The sequence below is a fragment of the Chaetura pelagica genome, unplaced genomic scaffold, assembly GCF_000747805.2.
Source record: "Chaetura pelagica isolate M959 unplaced genomic scaffold, ChaPel_1.0 scaffold695, whole genome shotgun sequence".
In the NCBI taxonomy this organism is placed as follows: domain Eukaryota; kingdom Metazoa; phylum Chordata; class Aves; order Apodiformes; family Apodidae; genus Chaetura; species Chaetura pelagica.
In genome coordinates, this window is record NW_009953191.1 from 285,422 (window position 1) to 291,644 (window position 6,223).

The following is a 6,223-nucleotide window of genomic DNA, read 5'->3' on the forward strand; positions in this document are numbered from 1 at the left end:
TTATAAATTAGAACCAGAACAATTAAAACCTACTTGGAACCAAAAGAAGTGAAAACAAAACTATACTCTTAAGAGGCTGAGAGAGTATTTTAGTTTGTTATGGTAACACAGCATATTTTTCTTAAACAGTTTAAAAAGGGAAAAAAGAAAAAAAAAGTAAAAAAAAGCAAAGCTACGTACAATGTGTTGATAAGTCTGTGTGGTGTGTTTTTGGTCCCCTTTCCTTAATTCTCTTTGGATCTTCAAATGCTCTGCATACCAAATGATGCAGCACTTGCTAGGATAAATGCTCTACTATGAAACAGAATGGCATGGATGTGAATGCTGCCTAGTAGCTTGTTTGTTGGGTTTTGTTGGTTTTGTTTTTCTTTAAGTATCTCCTTTTCTTTACAGTTTCATAATTGACTTTTGGTTTTTGCTTTTGTAATTTGCTGTTTAAAATGAGCTGCTTCCTCTCTCCCAGAAAAACAAGCAGGACCACAACAGGACCTTCCCAAGCACCCATGAATGGTAATTGACATTGCAAAAATTAATTTGAGAAAACTTGAGGGTATCCACCCTCCTTAATACTAAATTTTTAGCTGCTCCTAAACTTCAGAATGCAGAGAATATCTTATGGCTTTGAGGATTCTTGTAATTCCAGTTTCTTTACTTGACAGTTGCAAGGAAAGCCTGACAACAACTAGACCTTGTAGTTTAGTAACTAGAAAGTAAATGAAAAGAACTCTAAGTTAATTTTAAAATCAGAGATCTTCACGCTTCTCTTGGTTGTGCCAACACAATTGTTATTAACAATTGTTATTAATTATTAATTGTTATTGCCAATACAATTATTATTAAGACTGGCAATATAAATAATTTTCCTATCTGAGCAGTTCTCCTTTATTTTTATTCTAGTGTCTCACATGTATTAAACTTACAAGAATATTTGTAGAATCAAACCCACATAAATACAAATTATTTCTTTAGCAGGAATAAAAGCTCTGTTAAACAGGAAATTAATTGTAAATTTTGTTGATAACTTGAACAGGGGTTTTATGTTAGATCATTTCCTAGCATCCTAAATAATTTCCTAGTGTTATTTTTTTCTTAGTGAAATGAAGCAGGCTCTTCATGTGATGCTTATCATCACATATCAGCAAAGCTCTCTGCTCAGAAAAAATAAGATATTTAAAATTGGACATTTAAAAGTAAATTTCATATTTAAAAGTAAATTTCACATTTAAAAGTAAATTTCACATTTAAAAGTGAACTTAATTTTTTTTTTTTGTTTCTTGATTACTGTTATTGATGTTATCACAGCAAACATCAGGGCATTTTGAAAACAGCAAATTACAACCTTATTGACAGCCTTTAATTCTTTTATGTTTTCATGTCTTCCTCAGTCTATTTCTCCATCTAACAGATTTTTTAATCTTTTTGTTACTGGAAGCAAACCTTCTCATGTCCTGCTGGTATATTACACAAGCAGCAAACAAAGTATTTTCTCTACTGTAAATAAACCTACATTTTTAAACCTAAGCAAAGTAATACAAGCATGTGTGTTGTCATTAAAATTTGGTTTGAAGCAAGATATTCAGCAAACTGAAATGTATCACACTGTATTTATTTTAGATTACTCATTTGAGTGCATTATGAAGCATTTTTCATTCAAACAGAAAAATCCATTTCACAAAATTTTAGTGAGAATGAGATATGTCTTCAAAAAATGAACCTTAGAATTAGAGTATTTGTATAGAAGTTGACAGCAGTGACATCATCAGCTAAAGTCTACTAGCAGAATAACATAAAATATCACTTTTAACAATTTTCCTCCCCTCTGTGAATTATTTTTGAATGCTAACTACTTGCTTAAAACCACACCCCACACACAGACACACAAATAAAAGTGCACAAAAAAAATTAAAAATCTCAGAAGAGGTAACCATAATACATGACATCAGGAATCTGTGACACTGGAGGTCTAACATGACATCACATCAATAAATGACTTAATTCTTGAAATTCTAACCTAAGGCTGAGGGAAAAGAAAAAAAAAAAGAAGCTGCAAAACCTACAAATACAAATTGAGGTTGGTGAGACACTGTTAGCTGAATTACTGTAACTGCTTAGGTTGCTTTTTTTGTGATCAATAGCTCACATTTCTTTTTCACTTACACCCTCTCCACCGGCATTTTATCTTTGCAAGTAAACCTTAAAATGCACAGTTGTTGATCTTCATCTCAATATTTACTGCATCAGCTCACACCAGTTCAAATTAGAAATACATGCGTAGGGTTCATTACAGGTTTTAATACTAATTAAAATGTTACCTGCACATTAAAACTAGCAGTAGCCCCCTGCAGTGGTAGTTCAACTGCTTTTGAACTGGTGACCTGTAACCAGAGAGGCAGCAAATAATGCTTTTACTTGGTGGAGATCCCAGCAGGTTGGGACTTTTCTCTTCTGGAAGTTTCGGTGCCAGCACATGCACCATCTCATTCATCACCACCATGCATGGTTAGCAGAAGAGGAGATTGAAGGAAAAGGTCTGCTGGGCTGGACCCAAAGAGCTGCTTCTGGTATCCTGAAATATACATTATAATACCAAAACTTAAGGACATTTTCAAAAGGATAGGGATACTTAGGGAAAGGAACTTATCAACTGTGAGAACATCTTCACAAAATTCTCTTCCTTTAATTTCCACATGCTGACTAGATGAAATATCTCCATACCAGTACAGTACCAGTATTGTTTATTGAAAAATCACAATGAAACCGCATAGCAAAATGCAATTTCCACATAAATAATTTCCAGGAATCTAGCAGTAGGCATGGGGAACCATGTGTTAAAAATCTCAGTGTCTGATATCATGACTAGTTATGAGGGACAAATTTGTTTCACCTCTCTGGATTGCAGCTGTTTCCATGGTGTGCACTGAATACACTACTCTTAGAAACCACCAATAGGTTAACAAGAGAACTGCTCATTTGGCAGAAAAACAAATATGTCATAGCTTGTGTGGGGAACGGTCCATCTCCTCCCCCCCACATAAGACTGGACAAAATGTCTTTCAAGCCGGCAAAAAAAGAGGTACCTAAAAAGATATTTATAATATACTTGGGTATTTGTTTTTTATTAAATCCTAGAGTTGAAAAAAATTAAAATTCATTAGAAGACGTTTTGGACAAGTATTGACAGTTGCCAGACTGAGAAATAATGGTGATAAGAGCAAATTTTTGAAAAAATAAAAATACCTGATACACAATATTATATATATATTTGTGTGTGTGTATATATATAGATATATAAAAAATAGTTTGGATACATACAGATTTTATGTAATATGGTATGTATGTGTGTATATATATATATATGTATATGTATATATATATATATTATACGCACCAATACATTATCTAGAGTAGAATTGCATCTGTCATTTTCTATGAAGCTGCATGGATTCAGGCAGCATGTCCAGACTTGCTCTGAGATGGTCTGGAAATCCTGGAAACAAAGTATAGACCATCTATGCCCTTAAAATGGGCTAAATTATGGCTTTTTAGGATCCTAGCCAGATGTTAGTCATCTTTCTAGCTAGCTGGAAATCACAGACAAATGGCCAAGGAGCTCTGGGTCTGCCCTGATAAAAATTACTGAACAAAAACATTAGAAACCTGGATGTGCAGTAGAGTCATCTTCATCTTTCACTTACTTTTGACCATAAGCCTTGGAATTAATGCGTCTCTGGAGGATCCATGTAGCTGCTGACCTTTACTTAGTATCTGCGTAAGGCACACCAATTGGACAAACCTAAGGAGGAGATGATAGAAATAAAATTTTAAAAATTAAATAAAGAAAAAAGACTGTCAAATAAAGCAAAATTAAAAGCACCATTGACTTGAATAAAAATATTGCTGTTAATTGTACATAATGCTGTGCTACAGAAGTAAGATCTTCCTCATGTTTCATCTAGTATCACCAGCCATTATGCTAACATTAGATTATCTGCCTCCTCAGCTAAGCTGAAAGGGTGACGAGCTCTCTTCATGCAACATCCTCATTGCCCACAGTCTGCCAACACATAGTATGAAAGTGCCACTCCAAACAGCTGCAACAATGACAGCCACTCTCCTCCCTCAAAGATCTAGGCATTGCCAGAAACCCCTGACACTCCCATGTTTATATCCAAACCATGCAACACTTTGCAATATAAAATAAATATTTTTTACAGCACAAAGAAGCCAACAGCGATCCTGCACAATCTTTGTACATTTGGGGCAATCAGACTATTAGCTTTAGCACTTGGGTATTTTTCTCTTTGGGAGCTCGGGTTTTTTTATTAGTCTCTCCTGGAGTCCAGATTATTTTATCAGTGTGGAGAATAAAGGCAGGTTTAAAGGATGACCACTAAGGCTTTAACAGAGTAAAATACATACTCCATTAACTCGTCCAATCCCAAGAAATATTTCTGCTAAATCTATCAGGAAAATTACCCCATTATTACTGAGGATATCTCAAAACGTAATTATCCTTCATTACCTTTGTAAGAAGGTGGGTTTTTTTGGTTTTGTTTTTCTCTAAAGATGACATGATCATAAAAAATAAATTCACAATGCTTGACCAGAGCAAAAAGTGAAAGGGAAGCAAGAACTCTAACAAAGGCTTTTAAAATAACAATTCTAACCCACATTATTAAAGCAGGACACAAGAAAATGAACCCAGGGAGTATTGCATGTTCGTAAGTTCATTCCTGTGATGAGAAGACAGTTACCAGGTCAGGTATCTTTTTTTTTCCCTAGAGACATTTTGCTGCCTTTTTAGTGAGCCACTGTCAATACCTACTTGTTACAGTTTCCATTTCTCTGCTGTAAATAGGAATAATGATATTGCCATCCTTAGCAAAGTACTGCCAGCCCTGCACATGTAAAGTACTGTCAAAGAGTTTGGTGGTGCTAGGGTACAATATTTCTGTTACAGCTCTACTCACAGCCCTCCATTGTGGAGCAACACCCCCTCACACACACACACACTGAATGACACAACTGTCAAGACCTTTGAGCTCTAGTTTAGTTATTATTGTCTATGAAGAAACACAATAGTTTCAAATGTTACAAGCATTAGAACAGTTCAGGAAAGGCCCTTATTCCTATTTTTAACTCTAACTCTTGTGGAAATTGTGCAGTGATCAGCTGTGTGCATTGATCAGCTGCTGAAGCTACAGCGTCATATATTGTCAGTATTTATGCCTGTACTGAGAATAAAGCAACCGGATTGGTTTCCCACCTAAGGACATTGTAGCATAAAAGGGTGCAGCTTTTACCAGGCAAGGTGCACAGAGCCTGCCAAAGGCAAAGAGAAGCTATCTTCAAATGGGGGACAAAGGTTTTACAATCATATTCTATCCTTAAACTTTAGAAACCTAGAAAATTTCATGGGATTAAAAGGCCTTTCTGCTGCCCTGCCTATTTGTTTTTGTATAAATCTGGATATGTTTTGGGGTTTTCAGAGGCATTTAACTTCCTAACTGGTTATAAAGATCTTTCAGATTTCTTTAGGTGTATTAACCCATGAAATAATTTTTGGCTGAAGTTTGCAGGATACTGTAGGCTAAAAACAAAAACAAAACAAACCCCTAACAAATTCCAAATTTTTTCAATTACATCTTTCTTCTTTCTGCTGCTGCCTCCCCTAAATATATAAACAGATACAGAAGACCTGATCAGATAACCCTGATCAAGTCTGTGACTACAATGACATTTCAATTCAGTACTGCAATTGAAAACAAATTCTTTTTTTTTATAAATCTGCTTAATGTGCACACATGTAGATGAGAAGGAGGATGGTTGTTTTAAGTGGGCATGCTTTTTGGAATGTGGAATGGATTAACTGTAGTCAGTTCTCTTAGAAGACTGAATTAGTTAGGGAAGAGTGAACAGGGAGGTGGGAGAGAATGCATGAATAGCAGACAGAAAGAATTAAGTTTTACAGTTGATGTGAAAAAAGCTAGAATGTTATACCGTAGAATCAAGAGAGATGAAAAGCTGGAGCATCAAACAGTAAGAAAATGGAAACATGCTCTTTTATGCCCAGAACTGACAGCTATCACAATCAACAAGAAGAAAAACTAACACAGGATGTTGAAGGGTTCTGAGATGACCATGTGTATATGCACACATGCATATGTGCGTTGATACATATATGGATATAATATTTTATACAAGAAAATCACCTACTCTTTCC